General features: G+C 39.6%; 1 protein-coding gene across 12 annotated transcripts in view; it reads left to right on the top strand.

Moving 5' to 3' along the window:
- CALD1 (caldesmon 1) overlaps window positions 1–23,673 on the top strand; it is a 202,827-nt gene that overhangs the window by 30,840 nt on the left and 148,314 nt on the right. For 8 of the 12 annotated variants that reach the window (XR_008732325.1, XM_055710922.1, XM_027807571.2 and 5 more), the window contains one exon: window positions 10,641–10,725. The exons of the other annotated variants lie outside the window; for them this stretch is intronic. The gene's annotated coding sequence lies outside the window, so the exon portion shown is untranslated. The remainder of the gene's footprint in view (window positions 1–10,640; window positions 10,726–23,673) is intronic. 12 annotated transcript variants of the gene reach the window in all.

Genomic DNA, 23,673 nt, shown 5'->3' with positions numbered 1-23,673 from the left:
GCATTTATATATAGATAGAAGTTCTGCTGTTTTTGAGGTAACAGAGTTTAGTTTTGATACAAAGTATTGTTCGTTTGGGGGAAGTAGGTGTTGTGGTAGGTGTGCAGCATAGTGAAGAGTTTTGTTGAAGCAGTTGGTTAATGTCCCCAGAAATGTGGGGATCAGAAGTTAAAGCTGACCACACCTTTTCAATCCGACAGTTAGCTGAAGGTAAAAGAACAAAAAAATGCTGCTTGTAATAAATAAGAATAATCTCCTGGTGCTGAAATGCAGAATCCTTTTACATTTGGTCAAATGTCATTAATAATACATTACATGTAAAATCATTTTTCATCTGAAAGGTCTCAAAGATCTTTACAAAAGTGTATTTTGTGCCAAACTTCATTGAAAGTATCAGAAGAGACTGTGGCATAGTGAGCCTGAGGATTTTGTCTTAATTTACACATGAAATGGGAAAGGGAAAACTAGAAACCTGACGCAGAGCTAGTAGGCTAGATACATGACAATCTTTTGTGTTTTTTTCTGTCAGCTGGAGAACCCCAATATATGCAACTGCTGCATATAGAAAGGCTACAGATACTGACAAATATCAGAAGTGCTTTGTTAATTTCTGATGCATTTTTCATTTTTTGATGAGGAATGTTGACCAGAAACATCTCCATGGTGCAGAACCCTTTATTGTTTAGGTGTTAATTTGTTCCATTTTATTGTTCGTGGCATATTTTTTTTTATCTTGTAGTCTAAAATGGATCAAAACCTCACTTTTATGATGTGTAAGCATGTTTTTTACATTTATTTTCATAACTTCCAATGTAAAGAATCACTCCAAGGAGCTTTACTCACGTTAATAAAGCTGGAGTCTGAGGATCCATGGAGCAGGGAGGTCCTTTAGCTCTCTTCCGTAGCATGGACGGTCCTGGCTGCTTTACAGAAACAAAGATGTAAGGGTGTAATTTGGCAGCACTTGTTCTCAGTAGTTGCAGGATGAAGGGCCTGGTGGAAGGTCTTCAGTGAGTTTTGGATCAGATCGTGAAATAGTTTGCCTATGAAACATCACAGAATTCAGATTTAAAAATAGATTTTATTGGAGACCAAGCTTCTTACATAAAAGAAAGCCTTCAAAACTATAGTTGGAATAAGTGGTTGTGATTCCTTTAAAATCGAGAAATGAAACTGTTCTAGTGATTTCTAAGAAAAGTGAAAGTTAGCATGTAAGAAACAGATGCTGAGCTTTTGGCCTTGTTGAAATTGATGACGAAGCTTCTCTCCTATCCAGTTGTAGTCCGTTCTCAGATTTGGCAGTCTCACTGGTTTTTGGCTGTTGACTGTTTTTAGCAATAATCTCCGGGTTTCTGGAAGTCTAGTACCCTAGGCTACTAGATGTATGTAAATCCTCTACAAATGTTTAGTGCGTAAATGCAGAGCATTTTGATTTCTTACCCTAGTAAGCCTGGTGCTTCAGATTGATTCCAATTGACTGCAGTGTCAATCAGTGCAGTAGATGGTAATTCCAATACAGAAAAATTTCAGATCTACTTATTTTGACTTGTCATTGTTGGAAGTTTAGAGAACTCTGCACAGCAATTGCAATGGTTTAATCAACAGTCACCATTCTTCTAGAGTAAAATGGATGAGCTGAACAAAGACCCCATATAAAAATCTTGACCCCACCAGAATGAGTGTGCATGCATAATTTAAAGCTCCCAAACAGTCTTGCTAAATTCACATTTTATACTGTCACAGACAGTCATGGGATGTAAAACAATAGTCTGGCTCTTGCGATAGGTCAAAGGTCTGTTTGCTCGTTCATATTTCTCCTTACTTAATTTGGCAAGTGGGCACTCTTTCTGTCAAAGAGAAGAGGCTAAAACAAAGGGCATTTTTTTTCCCAAGTTATTTTTGAAATGCCTTGATTCTTGGATGCCCAGTTAGGATATTTTAGACCTGGCTGTCATTACCCTGGAAATCAAATGCTCTTACAGCAGCCTAACACAGGCAGCCAAAATCATTAAAAGCTTTTGGAAAAAAAATCATCTAAACATACTGAGGTTTATGTTCAACTGCACAAAACAGCAAAGCACTAGTTATAAGCTTAACAGAGGATTCATATCTTCTTTCTTACATATCAATTTTTAACCAAAATTTAAAAGTATGACCTTTAAAGAGCTAAAGATGAGGTATAGTGTTTTCTCCTTTCTGTTGTCCTCACGCACATCCATACATTTTTTTCTATACAAGGAATCTTTCTGTGCTTGGGTTATTTCCTCTTTTATGTATATATATAATAAGCCAAATAATGAGGAGCTGTGTATTACGCTTAGCTGACATTCACACAAGACAGGAATTAAATTCTGTGGGAGCTTGAGCAGCTGCAGGATCTAGCTCACTCTAACAAGCTGGACTGTGTCCTTCCCCCGCTTCCCAATGATAAGGAGTGTTCCACTGCGTGGAAGTACCTTATTTGGTGTAAATCTCATCAGCATTGTCAGGACCCTAACAGAAGAAGCTCCTGTGAGCTTAGGTCTGTCTGCTTGCAACATGGATCCTGTGTGACCCATCAGCAACATTGCTGTATTCAAAGAAGGAGACTTGCAGCAGTTCATTCACTTTTCTTTTTTTTTTGTGCTGGTCCTCAAATGTCAGCCTGGGATTATTCATGATTTGTCACAGACCTGGCAGCACAATCCCTTCCTGTGTTTTCAAGTAAAGGTGATTCTTTGAATATATTGTTCCACAGACATTTTTTTTCCTCAGTATTTCTGCAACATTTTGCTTTCTTTATCTGCCCTTGGCATAAAAACATGAAACTGAACAACTCTAATCAGAATTATTTGTTGGGGAACTGACAAAGCAACAATTTATTTGAGATGCTATATCAAACTCTTGTAGACCCAAACCAAATGATACAGTGAATCTTTGGGTTAGAAAAATTCCTATACACTAGTGCCAGTTTATCTCACTTCAGACTCCAGTAGGTAATCTTTCCTGGACTCATGTTATCTACCTGCAGAGAACAGATGGTTATTCTCAATAACTTTCAACAGTATGTAGCAGTAAGATGTTAAATAGCTTTCTTATTATTTATTTTGAAAGAAATCTTTAAAAGATGCCTTCCTTCTACAGTGTAAAATGGCATTAAGATCACGCTGTCAGACATTCCTTTTTCTCTGTTGATTTCAAAGTTCTTTACGAAGGAGCTTGGCATTGTTTTCCCTTTTGTCAGTCTGAGAAACTGAAGCACAAGAAAAAAAAATTACTCCTGCGACAGCACCAGACTGGAGTTGATGCCAGCCGAGTGCTTTGTCCACTGTGTTATGCTGTGCTCTGAAGGGCACTAATCTCACAGTCCAACTAGTATCAAACATGCTACTAAAACCATTGAAATATTATCCATGAAGGAGATGGGTGGGATACAAAAACAGGAAAAATTCTTTTTTCAATAGTCCATGGCATCATAGAGCTGTAGCAAATGACAAATCTTTTGAAGAGTCCAGCAAAGGGCAGAATTAGATTAACTTTTTAAAAGAAATTCAAGTAACAGCATAACTTGTGCTCTGTCACACAACATTTTAGCGTGCACAAGTGAGCCAGACAAGTATGTTGTTTTAACCCACATTCAACATTCCTATCAGTAAATCTGCACAAAGGGCCCCATATCCATATCTTGTGCAGTACTATCATTAAATCTCTTTTTTTGCTACTGCCTGGAATTTCATTATGAACCATTAGTGATGTAATGCTAAACCTATGGAATCTTAAACGTGTCTTAAAATCTGTGGAATAAACTAGGCTCGTACCAAATAAAAAAGGCAGTACCAACAAAAAATGCTGCATCTTTTTCAAATGGCTCATTAATATTTTTCCCCAAACACGTTTCAACTAAAATGTCTCAAACTTGCTTCATTAGTTCTGTTTTCCAGTAAAAGTTGTCACTCTTTTCTCCCATCCCCTGTTCCCAAGACACTATTTGCTGGTTCATTTAAATACAAAATGTCTGTTGTATGCTGCCCTCTTTTGCATGAAGAGTGTTTGAGTTGCTTCTGGTTGCTGTAGGAGCCTGCCTTTGAATTTTTCCTGGCATTGTGGGATTCTGTGAGACTCTTTCTCACCTTTATATTCTGAGATCTCCCAACATTTCATTAATCAGTTATGTGAACCATACCGGTCTGAAATGAATAGAGTGAAATTTGCATCATTTGGGAAGATCCTTCGTTCATAAAGGAGGGTGTGATTTACACTGTGGCCACTGGTAAAAAGAAGAAAAAAAATCTTTAAACTCTAAAACTGTACCTTTAATCATATGGAGAATGATTCAGGGATGATCAGGCTTCTCTGTGAGATGTTTAACTGGCTTAGAATCATGCTTCTATCAGAAATAGGAGTAAAAACTGAAGCATGTGCTTTAAAAGAAGCAGATCTTCAGCAGCCAAACAAGGAAAGAACTGTCTGCTTCTGAGTTTTAGTCTGTAGAAAGGCATGTGCTTGTGTTTTGCTGGAAGTGCTGCAGAAGCTGTTCTGCTGGAGTTGATGTTTAGCTTTGAACCAGTGCTGCCTAGAGGTAGAAAAGCAGGATGGGGGGATACTGGCAGCAGTGCAGTATGCTCGGAGGGTGTCACAGTCCTGCTGACTGTGGGGAGACACTGCCCCATGGGCCTTCCTTGTACTGTGCAAAGATGTGACCAAGGACGGACCATCGGGCAAGGGAGTGCGTCCTGCATGCTCATGCGTATGCTTGGCTGCTAGGATTGATCAGGAGCTATGCTAAGGAGAAATGACTCACTGCTGGCTCCCTTACTTGTAATGTGTGGGAATCAGCTGAGGGCCAAAGCGTGTTCAGCTAGAGTGTGATCCATTAGCACTCAGTCTTCAGTGTGCTCGCTGCCATATCTGCTTGTCTAGCTGTCCTCCTCACTCTGGAGCAGCAAGTTGTAAGGCTTTGCTATCAGTCTGCTGCCTTATCTTGGGATGTGCTTTTATGGCTAGATGCATGGCTTTGACAGCTTTGTGACAGTGTTGTACCTTCGTATTGCAGACACAGCCTTCAGTCCCATCCAGCTCTTTGCCTGTCCTGCAGCTATGCTGGGTGCCTGCTGTCAACACAGCATTTGTTAGAATTGTTTGATGCTCAGTGCATTTTCCACTTGTAGAACTATAATTGTTTTACTGATGCCTGTAAGACAACCTTTGCTTCAAAAACCTCGTATTTTTATGAACAAAGGCTAAATTTCAGCACTGTAACAAAGTCTCAGCCTGGGCAAAATGTTGTTTGGCTTGTATTTTATTCCTTACATCAGCACAGATTGAAACTCAGAGAACTAAGTTAAGAAAATAAGGGATGAAGTAAAAATTGTGTTTTATAATCAAGACTACCAATGGTCAGTTTAAATGCGCAGGGAGCACTCATTAGGTCAGCCAGTGTGTACCAAAGAAGGAATAACCCCAGGGACAGGAGCTGTAGTATGCGTGAGGTGTTTCATCGTGGTGTGACTGGGTGCTAGAGATCCTTCAGAGCAGATGATGCTTTAAATTCCACTCTTCCTTTGTGAGCCTGATGACAAACTTGTCGAAAACAGCTTTACAGATTTAAACAACAAAACCAAACAAAACCTCCCTCCCATAAACCCCTGTCTCTTCAGAGTTTTCTTTTCTTTGAGCTCTAAATTCACTGCTGATACTGGCTTAGGAATTGGCTGGCTGCCCAATACAGTTGTCCCACAAAAATGTATAGAATCTCTATCTTTCAGTCTTCTATAAAGAAAAACATGGAACAAAAATGTCAAGGGAAAAATGTGTAAAATAGGACACGACCTTCTTTGGAGTAAATATGTAAAAAACTTTAAGGATCCTCAAAAAAGCCATTCTTTTCTAAAATTCAAATATTTCTGTTGATGACTGATACCAGAATTGATAGAGGCAGTAGGATAAATGGGTGAATGGTGGGAGTTTTAACCAAAAATGTCTGATCAGAAATTTTAGAACAGGGTTCTGCCTATATGTGTAGCAATCACGCATGTGCTATGTTTTTTGTAGGCTGACAAGGAAACAACATAACTTGCATTGCTTTTTTTCCTACTGAGGATCACACATTGAGTTGTCATCAAATTATTAACAGAAATTGCCAGAAATTCAGCTTTGTTTTTGAGTTATGAAACAGACTACAAGCTGTACTTCTAGCAAGGTTATGGCTACCTGTACTTTTTCCCATCAGTGGTGAAAAATACTGTGAAAAAAGAAGTGCTACTCTTAGTTCAACCAACAGGGAAAACTACTTTAGTTCTTTTTTACATGCTATTAGAGGAGAAATTAAAGCACTTATTTTAATTGGTAAGATAAAATTGTAAAAGAAGTTACCTTGCTGTGGCAGGGAGAATTATTGTTTTGCTATTTTAACTATGTCCCTTTAACTAGTCACACACACACACATACATATATATATATATATATAAACCTTGTGAAAAATGGTATCTTAAGGGAGATTTGCAAAAGCATTCAAGAGGCCTATAAGCTGCAACTATTGCACATTACTGCCACGTTTCTGTCTTCAACCTGATCAGGTGTAAGAGTTGGGGATTTGCATCTGAGGATGGCTACCCTACTGAGCATTTCAGATGTGGTTCTGTATAGGTGTGATTCTGCACTGTGGGTTGCTTGCTATTAGGACATCAAAGAGGAGCTGCTGTCTGTGATGGGTAGTGGTTTTCGTGTTGTCTCTTCAGGTGATCATAATTGGAAGGTGGTGTTGCTGATTGCACTGAAAGATATTTTTGCCATTTGTTTCCTTTAAAATGTCTGTAGCCCAGATCCATTGGGTTGTGATGTCTTTTGATCTCAGGAGCGGAATAGAACTAGGCCAAGTAATCCCTGGGAACTTCTGCAGCCAGAATTGCTGAAAAGCAGGGTAATTCAGTACCTATAATGCTTTCCGCTGAATCAGTGCCATACCTGATATGGTTTCAATGAGTTGCTTGGCTGTTTTTCATGCCTCCTGCTTTAATAGCCCTGAGACAGAGCTCTGAAGATGTTCAGAAATCAAAGTTTGATTTCTGTAGGTATTTAGATGTTTGTGCCATAATGGGTGGGGTTGTCCTCAGCATTTTGGCCAAACAAAAATTCAAAGTGTATGGCATTTCATGGGTGTGGCCATGAAGTAAGGTGTTTTGTTTCATTATTTAGCTTGTAGAAAAGAGGAACAAGCCCCTTCTAGGAGAATGGAAGTAGGTAGCCTGCGGTGCCATGGTTTTCTTTGCTAATGGAAGCTTTACCATCTAAGTGCTCCCACAGTTAATACCACGGAACAGGCCCACCAGGATTGCCCTGCTGTGAGAGACTGTGATGCCTAAACCCAATTCTCAATCTGCCTGTAACATCCGGACCTTACTACTTACTGATGTGGGAAAGGACTGGTCCATAGGCCCCCACCTTTGTGAAATGGGATGTGTGTGAAGCCCTGCAGCTCATCTTCCTCAGCTCAGGCCTGATTCTACAGCTCCCGTGCCCACATCACTTGGGTTGACCTGATCTCAAATAAGTGTAATAGCAGTGTAACAGTGAGTGAGATCTCACGTTATTTCATGTCATGAAAATGGCCTAAACCATGAAAAAGTTGCACTTTATGTCAATCTGGACAATTTACAGGCACTCCAGGTTTTAAGGACTAGCTCAGAAAACTTACAAATTCTTTTGTAGTGTACCATTAATTTTATTTTGAGGAAGGAGAGAGATAGACAATGTATACTTGGTCATTTTGCTTGACCTACAAAGAATATAGTGCTATACCGTGTTTACATAAAGCTTGCTCCAGTATGCAAAAGTAACCCACAGAATCCAGCTTGCTTATTGTAGTGGTCAAGTTAAATTGCAGGGAAGGGATTTCTCAAAAATGTTAGACTAATGCCTTGTGATCTAAGCTGTAATGACTTTTTTCTGAAAATGATTGTTTTCCCCTTCCTACAGAGAACAGTTTCATCCTGGAAAAGAGCAATGGAAAAACATGCTTTAGTTTGTTTATAAAAATGTAAATGGCCTGTTTCTCAGTTTAGAAGTAGCTATCTCTACCTATAAAATTAAGAAAGTATGTATTGACAACTTTAAGAGGAAGCTTATATTTCCACAGCTGTTTGGGTCTGGTACCCATACCTCCATTTCCCCAATCTGGTGATTAGTTGATCAGTATGTAAGTAAATATATTAATGAGATGATCGATAGGAAAGACTAAAGAAATAATAAGGTAATCCATTTGTATCGTACTTTGACCTCCTTTAGGAAAGAAGTGCAAAATAATTGTTTCAATTTTTCTTTGTGTGTCATCCAGAGATTGCTTGAGAATGAAACAAATAAATTAGTTTTATACAATCTTTTTAGTTGTTGGTGTCCCTTGACTTTGATGTTTTGCAGGCTATATGATATAAACCAGTATAAAAGTATATCAACAAGTGGATAAAACACTTCTTTGCCTCAAATCCTGCCTAGTCCTTAGTGTTCACTCAACAAATTTGTACCTCAACAAATGTGTGCCTAACTTCAAGAGGGCAAGTAATCTTGTTTGGTTGGTGAGGAGCATGCTGAAGTACCTTGTGAATGTGAGCACTTAAGAATGGCTTGTTAGTGTATGCCAGGAAAGAAAGCTAAGTGAAAGCCTTAGAATGGAAATGAGATGTTCTTCTGATTAAACTAATGCCCACCTTTGCCGGAGCTTTATCTCTGAAATATTTCAGCAGTCAGGATGTTACAAAATTTAATGCTGTTTACTATATTGTACCTTTGAATTTTTGTTATTTTCCTCCTCATACGTAAATCATAGTGTATTTATTTTTTTCATGGCTACAGTAAGTTATGTAGGGTGAGCAGTGTAAAAGCTGAATCCCTAATTGAAAGAACTGGATCACCTCACATAGCTACATGACTTCTGGATGGCATGTCAGTCATTGGATTTTATTAATGATTGGAGCAGTTTTGCATTATACTGATAGAAGGATAGATTTAGTTTTTTCTCTGCATTAGAACATTCAACTGCTATTGGCTTTAATGGGAATTTTATTGAGGCTGTGATAGCCCAGAAACCTGGATCTCTGCAATGCTCAGGAGAATCTGTATTCCTTTCACTAGATCTCCTGGATTTGGCAGACCTCAGAAAAAGCAGAGCTCTTCAGCCCTGCTGAAGAGTAAGCTGTGATGCTTTCTTAGGAAGGTCCAGAGTAGAGTTTCCTGTAGGAACTGCCACCTCAGCTGGACACAGCTGTGGTTTTCCATCATGGTACTTCTTGGGCCAGCAAAGGTGTGTGTTGTTTTTGTAAAATGGGATAAAAGTTGTGTTTAGCCGTAGTGGGGCACAGCACTATATGTGTTGTGGAGACTTTGACTTCCCCACCATCCCATCACATTTTGTCTTTGTAAGACCTTGTTTGACAGGCAGTATAAAATTAAACAAACCCCTCAAAATTCCCTGAGATAAGCATCACTACCCTTCAACATTACTGCTTAAAGATTTAGAAGAAATGGTGCAAAAATGCAGTGCCACTTGTGAAAGCATGATATATTTTTCCAGAGCTTGGTCAAATCACCTCCTCAAGCCAGTTATTCTAATGAATATTCTTAATCACATCTGCTGATTGTGTTGATTAGATGGACAACATGGAAGGTAAGCTGTATTTGTGTAATTAAAGGCTGATTGTGAAGCCAGCTCCTTTTTGAGATGTACTACTTCACCTGACTTAACAGATAAATAACATTTCTCTGTAACTTGTGATACCAGCCTTTTGTCTTTTGAGTATATAGACATTCGGAAGTTTTGTCTTTTTACTGCCTCTGTAGATGAAAGGGGATAGGAGCCACCAGGGCCCCTGAACATCTTCCCAGTGGGCTTATTTTACTCCAAGTATTCCCCCAGGAATTCCCTCCAGTTCTTCTGCTGAGACATCACTTGGAGGCAATTTCCAGTCTTCACTGCACACCACCCAAGCTGTTATCACTTATTCTGGCTATTACTCAGAGGTGGCTGTTCTACCACTGTAACAGTCACGAAGCGGCTAACTACATGTCGAGGCAGACAAACAACCTGTCACCAAAACCTGTGTAAATGCACTCCAGCAGCTATGCAGAAATAGCCAAGTGTTTTTGCATCTTTGACTGGCATCAGCCAGCAAGCAAGGAACCATGCTGGTCTACAGCCAAAACAAATAGGGAATTCCCTCAGATACTTTTTGTGAAGTGAATAACGGGGGCATGATCAGGTTTGGCTCCATATTAATCAGTGCAGTTTGGCTATTAAAATTCTCACTTCTGTGGCTGATGCTTCCGAGGCTGTTCTCAGGATTGTATTACATTGTGATTGGGTTACAGTCGCAGCAGCAGGATCAGGTGAATGGAGCAGTTTTCCCTGCAAGTGGAAGCAACTCTTTTCCCTTAATGTGACTTCGGATGCATAGTGCGGTCTGCCCCATTTCACTTGAGATTTTCTACTTCCTCACCAAGTCGTCACTGGAAAAAGAAAAGGAGCTGTAAGTCAGCTTGGTCACGAGTGCAATAGCACCTAGCAACTGCAGCAGGGAGTCACGATCTGGTCTGCTTTCTAGATCACCCTTACTGTAAAGTTCTGCCTTTGCCCTCTTCATTCCCACCTATAAACACTTCTGTCTTTCCAGCGCCTGTGATAACCATTTGGTTACTCAGAGAATCCCTTGGGAGCTGAAGAGGCAGCATCGTGCAGGCTCAGGGGCATCGTAACTGGTGAGATATGCTATTAATGCTTATATATATATATTTTTTTTTTTCCTGGAGGTATTTTGTATTCAGTTGAGACAATTGCTCTCATGACCAGCACTTTAATGTTAACTTAGTTTGCTTTCCACATCAGATCTTGAGTTTCGAAGAGGCCATTCTGGTGGTTAGTATTCAGTTTAATTTAACACTGTTGTCCCTGGATATTACCTGAATGGGGAGGGAGCATTTCTTCCTTTGAGAAGGCCTAACTCTTAATAGTCTTTGTCATTAAACTTTCGCGTGGTCATCTTTGCACACACACATCAGTTGTACACACAGGGTAGAGACTGAGGTGATTATTTCAGCTCAACAGCCATACTAGTTTTTATCCTGGTGAAAGGTTATGAATATGGAGACTATTATATGTCATTAAGATAATAATGTTGCTGAGTATGTTAGTAAAGTCAATTACTATATTCCCTAGGTGTTCTGGTTTTAGTTTGATAGGGACATGTAAACCAATTCTGCTTGCCAGGTGGGAGGAAATTTGCCTTTCAAAAGGCTGTTGCTTCAGCACTTGATAGGAGTCTTGCTAAGCAGTGGTAATAATAATAAATGTTCCCAGGCTACGCTTGTTTTATAATTGCTGTTCAGCACAAATTGCTTCAAGTGAGGGAACTCCATCATTCTGACTACACAGGTGGAGGTTATGATGTCATGCGTAGCAAACTCACTGATCCAAAAGGATGGGACGTTTTTTGTAAAATACTAATTAATGTAGACTTACGGTAACGAAGACTAAGGAAAACAATTAAAACGGATTTAAAACTTAAGTGAAGAAGCCAACCTCGATGAGAAAGTTAGGAAAAGACTTGCATTGACTTGTTACCCTGTTTGCTGAACACCTCTCTGAAATGACTGGCCACTATCAAGGGCTGTGTCTTGGAGGAGGGATATCACAGATCTGATCTTGACTTTTCCCATGAGGGTAGTGTTTTGTAAGTGTCCCAAGAAGTCATGGTCATATACATGGCAGAACTGACGGCTATTGTGTCTGCGTTAACTTTTAGCAAGTGAACAGCAGATAACGGCTTGCCTTTGAGTCATGTTGCCAGTCTTGCACCATTTTTCTACTCTGTCTCTTATAATGACTGGTGTTCATCAGGCAGATCCAAGAGTCCCAAGCAGGGCAGGGTCCGGAGCACACACTGAGTCTGTGTGGTCAGCTGTAGCTTGCCTGCTTTTCTGGGCTCTGGCTATCACAGCTTGTATCAGGACATAAGGGGAAAGAGAGGCAGGGTAAGCTGGAGCTAAGGCTAGGAGTAATAGAAAGCTAAAAGTCATAGTTTGTTGGACAGTGTTATCTCCAAACACTTTTCATTTGCAGTGTAAAGGCTCCAGTTTCAGTCCTTGGGATTAATTATTCTTTAAGAAGTAGAAAACAATGCAATATGCAATTGGTGAGCCGTCCTGACCAAAGGCATGCCAGAGTAAAATTATTTTTTGAGGCTGTTAACTATGCTGACTAACAGAGAGTTGGTTAATTCTGTAAGGATAATGTTTTGGGCAAATTCCCAGCCTCCAAATGCCTGCAGGCAAACTTGCCCATGTTTGTGGTATATTTGAGGTCTAAGTGTCCCTCCTTTGGGCCCTGTATTTTGAGAGGAAATTTTAATGGAAGGAAACATTGTTGCAGAGCAGCAGCCTTTTGCACTTTCCAAAGAAATATTAAGGCCAAAGGTCTTGTTTTTTCAGGGCAGAAGATGTGAATCATCTAATATTTACTTGGCTATAAATAGTGATGGGCAAGGCTCTAAGGATGGATTCCTGGGAGATTGCATCAGGATGGTTGTTCCCCAAACTGAGCAAAGGCAACAGTTGTCTTTACCTGTCACGTCCTCTTTGACACAGAGAACAGCATTATTGTTAAACAGACTAGCAAATAATTGTAATAAATTTGTGAGTTTTGCATTCCTCTGCTCAGGTGCCTCTTATTTCTCTTCAGTCCTGACAAGAACAAAAATGTGTCTTATTTCTAATAAGAGATGGCAGTTTTACACTGGGGAATCTTCATTCCAAATGTTCTGATTCTCCAGCCTCAGCAGCAGTGATGCAGATTATATTAGCTTTAGGACTGTGCAGATATTAGGAGAAAGTGCAACCCAGTAGGAGAAAGCACTTAACTGGGATGCAAGAAGTGCTGCTCTTGAAATGACCAACTGGACTTGGGCAGGTAACTGCATTTATCCGTGCCTCTCTTGCCCCATCTGTAAACAGAAGGGAAGAGTATTACTTTTCTTGGAGAGCTGCTGTTTCAAAATGTGTTACTTTCAACTGAGAACAAAATCTGCTAATATCATTGCTAATAAATAGAAAATGCCAGCTAATGCAATTAACAGATTAGTTTGCCTCCCACAGTGAAATTCAGCTTCTGACAGTGCACGTCTAATAAAGCTCAGCATGCAATTTATGCATCACTAAAGAGTTAACGTGAAACCCAAGGGATGCATAAGCCTTGCTTAAAGAGGCTGAAGGCCAGATCCTCCATAATGCCTTGACACTTCCAGACAGAGTTACAGCATTTGAGTTGTGTTTATAGACTCATGGGTCTGCCTGGAACCATGTGGTAGTCCTGGTGCATGTGAAGCATCTGCCTCTTTCATATGTATCACCAGGAAAATAACACATAGATGTAAAATTCTGAAAAATAAGAAAATACATAGCATTAATTCTTAGAAAAGGAGTGCAGTTGCTGGGTTTTTTTCCTTATTTTCTGTATCAAGAATGAATTTATGGTAACTAAACTAACTGGAAAATGAGTCTTCCAGTAAATGCATTAGCTAAGACATCAAGTAGCAAAAAAGCCACCACTGAATAAGTATTTTTCAGGCACTGAGGTCATTTTGTGTAGTTGTATGTTTTCCTGTTAGTACTTATAGGAGAGGAAAAATCAAAATTGGCTCCCTAGTAGTTACCAGGTATCATTCCAAAGTCTTGCAATGAAGCATTTTTTTCCCCTTACCTATGTAAGACAGGTATTTAACTTTGTGCAAAGTTGTGGCTAAACTCTGTAGGATGCTTTAAAGTTTAGGGAACCTAACAGAGATCCCATTGTAGCCTGTTGTGTGCTATCTACACCAAGAAAATTACCATTAATACTTGTACTCAAAAAAACCCCAAAACAAAAGTCGTAGGGATTATATGACAGAATTGCTGCTTTGTTTTTGGTTGTTGTTGGTACTATCATATATGCTAAAGGAATTTCAACTAAGAGCATGTGGCTGTAATGGAATTTGATGTACAATCAGTTTTAGGGAACAGCCTGTGCCTTGTTAATATAATCCATAAAAGGCTTCCAAGCTTCCTGAAACCAGTCCCTTCTGTTTTCAAGTCTGCGTATGATCTCATAGGAAATGATCTGGGAGAGGCTGGCTAACCCTTTTGCATAATCAAGGTATCATTGTTCTTTTAATGCCTAAAGTGACTTGTTTCACTGATACAAGCTCAACAATCCATTTTTCTCTGTCACCAAATCCCTGTTATCAGCCTTCACAATGATTTCAGTGGCATTAGGTTAAAGAGTGAGAGGACTGAAGTGTGACTTAAAGGCTGGCCTTGATAATATAATTCATTTGCTTTGTCACCCTTTTAAAACTGTTTTAAAAATCCTAAACAACTTGTTGCCCAGCGAATGCAAATACATAACGTGAGTGGGCAAGGTTTATTTTGCAGTGGGCTCAGAGGCAGGGAAGCAATCTGCGCCTTGCCAAGTTTTGTAAATGGCAGGAACAGCAAGACAGATAGTGAGGAAAATACTGCCCTGCATATAGATATGATATTGTAAAACCTCCCACACGTACATTAGCAATAGATATAAAAAGAGTTTTCTTGTATCGGAGCCCTTTAAAACCTTCACTTTCTGGGATGTTTACACAAACACAGAGTGCCTTGTACAGTGCATGTTCTTTTATATCCTCGGGATACCCAGGATTTCCTTAATATATCTAGCCCAAGAAGGGAAACACTCCAGTGAGCTTCTATCTCTGAAAGCCGTGTACAGCAGCTAGAATTAATCTTCATTGGCAAGGGAGAGAGAAGAAAAGCATCTGGGTTTTGTAACTGTGCAGAAGTACAATTATGGTGTAGTTCATGTGAAGGGGTAGTAACTGCACGGAGCTGAAGTTACAGTGAGCCTAAGCAGAGGGCTCTGTGGCACCCTGCTTAGGGCAGAGCTGTGAAGTTTGGCACTCTGCTCTGGGCTCCAGTCAAACATTTTCTTGTCCATATTAGGATATATGGAACTTGGCCAACCAGCAATAGACTTTTGATGTACTTATTGTTTGTGCTCATATTTTATGGAGTAGACAGCCACTGCTTTTCTCATGAACTAGCAGGTTTAATAAAACAGGACAAATAGAAACCCTTCAAAAATTGTCATTAAAATTTGGTAGCAAATAGAAAATAAATAATCATTTCCCAAGACAAACGTTCCCAAAGCTAACATTGTTATGACACAAGTTAGTGGTTCCCTTGTGATTTTCATCCATAGAATTTGATCACTCTGTAAATCAAATCCCAGTAAAAGCCCAGTAGTTAAATAATATGCTGTTACTCAGGTGAAAAACAGGAGTGCAGTGAACCTGACTGGCTGAGGCACAAGTATACCTATTCCCTTTGGTAGCTCCCAGCAGAGGTTCCAGGTGAACGAGTGGATTGGTGACTCTAAACTGTTGCAACAAGGTTAGCTTGAGTTTGGGAGAGGGAGCCTTTTGTGTCCAGATGGACTGTCAACAAGGTCCACATGTGCCAGTCCTGTTTCCTGGAGAAAACAAAGAGGAGAAACAGAAGATAATAGATACTGAGTTGCTTAGTTCCATCATAATTGCAAGTTATCCCAAAGTCAAATAGAACAAGATCTGGCATTTATTTTCATGGTCGTTCTTCAGGATGGTTAGATGAGAGACAGGAGCCACTGGTGAATGCCCCATTTGGGATGTTGATCATCCGTACATGCAGGCTGGTCTACTTGTGTCAGGGAGTTTCTAGTCAGAGCTGTAGCTTATACCTGGGGTAGTGCAAAAGCAATGAGCCCGTTTTTGCAGAACAACACAGAATAACAGGTCTGTGTTGCTTCAGGGTTAAGGATATCTGCAATTTCCCCAACCAAGGATAGAATATTCCACTGGGGAAATATTAAAACTTGCTTTCAACTTGAAATTTCAAAACAGAGTGTTTTCAGGATTTAGCCAACAATTTTTGTGTTTGCAAAGGACAAAAAGTTGAGAAGCGGTAGTGTTGGTTAAGCACATTATGACTTTTTTAATCAATAAATGTTCTCATAATTTTTAATTTGCTACTAGTGTCTGTATCTGTAAACTCCTGTTTCACTAAAATGATTCTTTGCTCTTGCTGATGCTCTTCTAATACTTGTAGACATTTGTCACGTCACCTTCTTAGGATTTAGTCATCCTTAGCTCTTTTAATCTCTCTTTGTAAGTTAGCCCCTCTCTGCTTGCTTAACATTTTTATGGCTCTCTCGTGATCTTCCTCTGGGTTGTTATTGTCATTCAGGAAATGAGTTCTCCAGAGCTGAATGAAGTATTCCAGGTGTGATCACCACAGAGCTGTGTAGGGGTTATTACCTTTCTGCCCTGTAAAGTTGCCTTTTGTATTTCATTTAATATTATTTGGACTCTTTCTGCTACCACTTTATGCATTATTTGACTTGTACTCCCAAGAAACAGGATTAAACAAGGCCAACTTTAACCCCTGTGAGCCTTTTGATTGTGAAAAGTTTGGCAACATCTATCAAAGATGCAAAAATGCCTGAAGTCGTGCCCGTGGTTTGTAGCTAAAGACAGGACTGTACTGCCAGGAGGCTGGAATCATCTCCTGAGTTCTGACCCTGCTTTTTGCTGGTGATATGTCTGATCTTACACAAGTCATTTGACTTTTTAAACCCTATGTCTGTATGTGTTAGAGGAGGATAACACTACAGTAGCTGCATTTGGTAAGGCTGCTGTGAGGGTCGGTTCAAGTTTGTACATGGTCTGGAAAATATAAAGTGGAAATGTAAAAATATTTGGGCAAAAGGCTGCAGCAAACACATTAAATGACCTGTAAGCTTATGTTGTCCAGGCTTGTGGAAATTGAGGAGGACTATCATTAAAAACTCTTTTTGAGCATAATCATTTGTCACCTTGTTTGCTAAAAGAAGAGGGGAACTAAATCAAATGAAAAGGGTGAACTTTATATTGAGTGTAACCTCTGCAAAGTTCACTTAGAAATCCATTGAGAATATGGTTTTAACATGTCCAGATTTGCTTTGTTGTTTTGCCCAGCTGTTGACTTTCATACTGAGACCTGAACAAGCAAGTATACAATCAGCTGAAAATACTTGGAAAAGGAAGTGAGCCTGTCTTTTGTTTAGATGTGTTTATATCAGTGCAAAATGAATGCCATATCATAAAAAAAAAAAAAAAAAAAAAAGTAGCAGAGCTAGGTGTGGAGCATGGAGAAAATAAAATGGTATTTTTACATGTACTCTGAACTCATGTAGATGGTAAATCACAAATTCTTCTTCTGAACCCAGGCTGGTAATTCCCTCACTGGTACAGTATATGGATTTACTGGACTAAAGAAAAATGCATCATACCGTGCTGCATGAAGCAGATGCAGCTGGAGGTAGATTTGTCCAACTCTCCTGTGCCTATTATCTTTGTGAGATAAAAGCTGGTAACAGTTTCACTGCAGAAACATCAGTTGATGTTAATTTGTGAGGAGCTGGTGATTATTGGTGTTGTATACCTGGTGAGGGGTTCTCTGAGTATTGTAGCATATCTGAGACCCAGGGTGACTTACAGTCTCTTTAATCCGGTCTAGTACTGCTTATGTGAGTTGAGAAATTTGCAGTCATAGTCTCTGAGGTTTACAAATACATCCGTGATTTATAGTTTTAGTAAGCTAAGTTTATATTTGGAAGCGAATGCTCTGAGGTGGCTGAGGATAAACGTAGTTGAAAAAAGATGTCTTAGTGTTAGTTGAATTTTTCACTGTATGTAGCTGTTTATAGAATTTGGTGATTGAAAGATCACAAAATCATTTGTGTAAAAGTTACTGCCCCGGTGAAGGATTTTGCCATAGACTGGAGCCATGGATGAGGACCGAAAGGTGTGCAGAAGGTTTGAAAAGTGCAAGGAAGGTGTGCAAAGGTGTATGAGCTCTTGGAGCAAGAGTAAGGAGGTTCTTGGTGACTATTTGTGTTCTGCATTCCCACAACACATCAGACTAGGGCAAAATGGATTGAAATGCAGCCTCAGCACTGCATTCACTCTAGAGAAATGGGGAATGGGTAGTTCCCATTTTAGATCCAGTATAGAAAGGAGCTCTGCTGTAGGGTTGTAGTTCAGTTCTTGCAAGAAACATTTCTATGGAATTTTGGCCTTGGGTGGACTTCCCAAGAACAGCTACTGTCCAGAAGATATTCCAGCTAAAGTCTTCTGAGAGCAGTTTTAAAATGTTGGCACTGTTTCATCTGAACTCTGATCCAACTTTAACTATGAGAAGAACATAATAGGTTGTGATTTGGATCTAAATGCCTCCTCTTGACACTCTCCAGCTTGCACACAAAATGTGCAAACAGAAGAACACCACAACCAAGCAACCGTACAAATGGCAACATATAAAGAATATGAAAGTTAAAAAGTTGTACAGAATTTGTATTTGACTAGACTAAGGCATAGTTTTAACCACAGATAGTTACAAGCAAAGACAGCGTCTTCTCAGCAACGAGAGGGGAGGTTGTGGCAGGCTAATGTGGCACAGAAACCAAAGTGACCCACGCTGCACTTGCTGAAAGTGTAGCCTGTGTTTTTGCTGGCTTTGAGCAGCCTTAGCAGACATCCTTGCTGCCATAGGATTGTTGTTGTCAGCACCACAACTAATTCAGTTGTTGCTGGCATCTGCATGTGGACCTTTCCTCAGTTTAATCCTAAACCACCAGGACAGGGCTAGTGGATGAAGCTGTGTGAGAAGACACGGGAATTCAGCAAGATGCCTTGTTTTTTCTATACTTGTTTTCCTATAGGGAAGAATCTGACATGGCAGAAACAGATTAGGCAACATATGCTTGATCGGGAGTTGTGATTGTATGTCAGTGCCACTATACAGCTCCATTTATGTGAATATTTAGTGAGATGAAATTCCTTCCTGAAGTGTTTCCAAGTTAAAATAGACAAAAATAGGCATGTGCAGAGAGGGAACAGAGATGTGAACTGGCTTGTGTAGGGATCATAGCTTGTTTAGAAGAGGACAGAGTTTGGAGCCTGGTCCCAGAAAGGTCTTCCAGTGGCTGTCCCAGTAAACCCCACTGTGGCCTAAATATTAACTACCCTGATACAGGCAAAAGACAGTTCTGGTTTGAGCTAAGGGGGTCTCGAACCCTCAGAGCTGGTTCCTTTTAAGGACAGGTGACTTTGCTAAAAGAATTCACTGGTACGAAATGAATAGCCCTGTGACATCAGGAAGGCTGGGTTGGATGGGCTTACAGAGAATTCAAGTCTTTCCCAAGCCTGAGCGTCAGTCTGGATGAGCTGGTTACAGCCTGGACCCAAACTTCAAAGCTTTCCATGAACTTCTAAATAACCCAGAAAGAGACTTTTGCATTTGATTTTTTTCCCTAGAGGTGAGCCAGCAGTATGAAGCTGAGATCTGGTTGTGTTCTGGATCCAGCCTCCTGTCTTACGTGTATAAAAGGCAACTGTTTTGAAGCACTGATAGATTATGACCCACCTGTGTTCTTCTTGGGACAGAATTATGGTGTTGCTTTGTGTGTTGCTTTTTCTGTATGCTTCCTTCCATATGCCTGCGGCACGTAACAGAGTGAGCTAATGTTACTGATATATTTACTTGTGTTTTGGGGAGAAAAGTCTTCCTATTACTAATTTTTTTCTCCCTCCTATCTGTTCCAGAATTTTAGTTAATCATCTTGCCAAAAATTTGATTAAGTAGCTTGGATATAAAAAAAGATTTTGTTTTATGACTCTTAATAAAATGTGTAGATGTGCCTGTGACGTTAAAAGTAAGCAGATCTCATGTTCCAGAGTGTAAGCTGAATGCTGAGGGATTCAGAAAAAAAATTCACCTGTCTTATCCTGCTTGTTATTGCAAGATTTGATTGGAGACTTGTGGATTTGTACATCTTCTTATGAATATCTCATAGCTACTGCTGGGGGCAGAATGCTGATGTTGGTGGATTAGCAGCTACAGCTGGTTTCACTGGTACTATGCTTATGATCCACACAAAAATACAAGTTCAGAGGTCTATAATAATAGGAAAAGGAATTTTATAAGCAAATGAAATATGTGGGGAAATTAAAGTGAAAATAATAGTGATTAGAGGGAGCGTTTCAAGGATGGGAAATAGGCACTCAGTGAAAGTCAAAGCTAGTAACTGTCCGTTGTATCTCTTTAAAATCTCTCTTTAAATTCTCAGGTTCAGATTTTTTTGCTTTAAGCAAAAGAAATTGAATTAATGGACTTTAAAACCGTATGCTTGGCAAAAAGTATTCGGCATCTTGAGCTCGTTATACTTATTCAGCTATCCCATTCTGGCTTTAGATTTGGGGTTTGTATGTTGATATGATTGTTATCTATGGTTAACAGAATGTCCATAGTCAAAAGCATCTTGGGTTCTGGTTTTGTTACATCTGTCATCGATTTTTGATACCTTTTGGCTATGAGGATATGCTGACTTGCCAGTTGAATCCTTAGGAATCTTTCTCTGCAAGTGCTTCTGTGGAGAAGGTAATGACTGTGCACCTCCTCCTCCTTCCTGTGGTCTTTTGATGAGCCCCCGCTTACTGCTGTTCTTGTTGAAGACACACATAGAGCACTTATGCTGAAACCGGCAGGTAGTATTACAAAATATAGAAGGTAGGCCAGAAAAAATGTTGGCAAGTAATCCAGTCCATTCTATTGGCTGAAACCAGAGGTTACTACTTTAAATAATTTTTGAGTGGTGTATTCTGTTCTGGAAGTGTCCCATGCAGAGCTTTACAGTTTGCCTCAGTTGACCTGTAACAGTGCTTAATTATCCTTCTCTTTACACAGTTTCCCCAAGTGTCTTAACTGGCAGGGAAATAGCTAGTGTCAAGGGAGAAAATCAGTTCCATTGCTCCATCTTAAGCACATTATATCTTGTCCTGCCCTCAGTGAATATGAAGAGTTTGTCATCTCTTCTTTAATAGATGCCAAAGAGAATTACCATGTCTTTTAGGCTTAGCAAACCTGACCCTCCAACTTCTCCATGGAGACCATGTTTCCCAAAACTCTGAAAACTTTCACTGACTCCTTTTGGGCCCTCTTGTAATTGGTCTGCATCTTTCCTGAAGTGATGTATACCTGCAGATGGACATGGAATTCCAGCCAGGAACTGACCAGTACTTGAGAGGAACAGGGTTCTGTTTGTAATTGCTCTGTTCCCGTCCATATGACATTGTTCCTACATCGATTCATTATCAGCCCTGGGTGTTGGTTTTTTTTTCCTTTTTTATTTTTAAGAACTAAGAATTACTGCCTCATTTAGTAAATCACTATCTAGCATTTGTGAAAGCAATTACCAAACCACTATCATGATTTTTTGAGAGATCGAGCCTGCAAGTTTAGAATGATCAAAGCTGAAAATAGCCTGGTTTTTGCATATTGATGTTAGTCAATAGTGCCTTCACTTGCATTTCCAACTTTTATGTTATGTTTAAGCTATTAATATCAAAACCTACATCAATGAAGAATCTCGATCTTTTTGATCGATGACTTGGGCTACCTAATATGTTCAGTCACATTATGACCAGGTGGCTTCACAGGATAGGTCAGGCTGAAAAACAGTAGGCTGAAATGAGGCAAGTTCTAGAGCAATGAGGAAAATAGAAACGCATGTGTGAAATGCTTCAATGAGACTTTGCAAGTGATTAGAACAGCAGTTAGAGAAACACTTTAGGGAGAGCAGGATGGATCTGGAGCCGAGTTTCTTCAACACCTATGGGTGTGCTTCATATTAATTTTTAATATCTGGTTTTAGAAATCTTGAGAATGAAGAGGCAGCACTATGACAGAAGAGCAAACACGTTTTGTTGAAAGTGGAATGAGTCCTGTGGAAGATGTCGTGTTGTTAGGGTGGAAGCCACATGCCTTCCATATAAGATGAACAGCTTAAGGTGAGGTGCTTGTTCCTCTAATCCTCCTTGCTACCCCATGACTGAAAGACTTTGGAGTCTTTGAAGTGAATTTACAATAGCACTGGGACAATCATCCAGAGCTTCTCAAGCCTGGTCTTCTGAAGGTTTTCTAGGTGCTCCGATGATTGTTAATGAAGAGGACAGCTCTTATCACATTCATCCCCTAAAGTAGTAAATTGAGAACATCTACGTTAGTAGTAAAGAGATTATCTGTTCCTAGCATCCATCTGCCATGGTTTGAATATGCTGAATTCAGAATAACAGCCTTGCAGGGAAAGGTTCATGTATGTTCTTTAATGCTACAGAGCCATTCATTCAATTCAAGCCAGCTTTTTCTACTTTGTAAAAGAGAGGTGCAATGAAACAGAGTGTCTGTCAGTATAACTGCAGTAGGGAAAAAAGCTTTGGAAATGCAAAGCTAAAGAAATATAAAATTGAGCTTGTTATTGTAATGAACCATAATGGTAAGAGTTCACAATGGGTCTGTTACTATAATCAAGCAGAGAAAAGGCTCTAATCCTTTGAAGAATACAAGTTTTTTACATTATTTGCCCAGGTGTGGTGGTTGTGATGGATGGGGCCAGATGTCTCTGGTGCAACTCTGTGGGGTTGGTGTGGGTCAAGCTGAATCTGGCCAATATTCTCAGAAGAGACTTAGTAAAGTGATAAACTTTCTTGTGTTGGTGACTACCTAGCTACAGTATTCACCTTTAGAAATACCAAAATTTACCTCTTAGGGTGATAACTGATACGCTGTGGATTTTTGCTGTCCTAGGAATAGGAAATAACTGCTGTTTCAAACTTTCCCATGCACTGAATGAATAAGGACATATGTTTTAAGCTCATCACCTTGTCTGTCTTTTTTGAAATTGCTTTGAAAGTTTTCTGTCTGAACCTAGAAGTATCTTGTGCACATTACTGTGGTAGGGACATAGACCTCAACCGAGTGCTAGGTATTGTTAATAAAATTCCATTTGTGTATTATGCATATTTACAAATTCTTAATTGAAATTCATGGGAACATGAAATGGGCTTTCAAGTAGGTTTTGGGACAGGCTCTGAATTAGAATAAACGTATTGGTAACAGTCTGTTGTGCAAAGGTAAATACTTTTTCTCCTCTCCACAGTGTAACAGGAGTGGAAACACTTTGAGCATTTATTTAGTAATGTAATATCTTATTTGTGTAGACTTATGAAGAAAAATCAAGTGTTTTCCTTTTCCCTCCCCGCCCTTTCCTCTGGGGCAACATTCAAGCATATTTGATCTGATCCAAACGTAGGGAACTGAAACAATTTCTTTCCACTGACTCGATAGGTTTTGATCATTCCTCCAAGGCTCAGGCACATTAGTTGTGTCACTTCTGTTCTCAGAGATGCCTTTTTAAGAGTTTGTTTCTTACAAAAAGACCACAATGGATATTCAAGAAACATTTAAATAAAATTATGGAAGCTGAAGTCCCCATCTCACAAGTCATGTGTTCAGTGATAAAGTAAATTGTGTATTAGGGCTCCTAGTAATCGATAACAAATATTGTATGCAACTGTGATACAAAATCTCTCTGCTGATTCCTGTTACTAGCAAACAAACTGACAGGTTAACTTTATACTGGCAGGATTTTTGGTGTATTAGGTATTGCCTTTGCTCGCAAAGCAGTCACAGAACAGGCACAAAGGTGTAATGCTAGTGCAAACTCCATAAGCTAATAGGACAAAAATGTGATCACAGATGATCAGATCTGCA

Source organism: Falco cherrug, chromosome 5 (genome assembly GCF_023634085.1).
Source record: "Falco cherrug isolate bFalChe1 chromosome 5, bFalChe1.pri, whole genome shotgun sequence".
In the NCBI taxonomy this organism is placed as follows: Eukaryota; Metazoa; Chordata; class Aves; order Falconiformes; family Falconidae; genus Falco; species Falco cherrug.
Note: the sequence above shows the minus strand (reverse complement) of the source record. Positions and strands in the feature narration are given on the sequence as shown.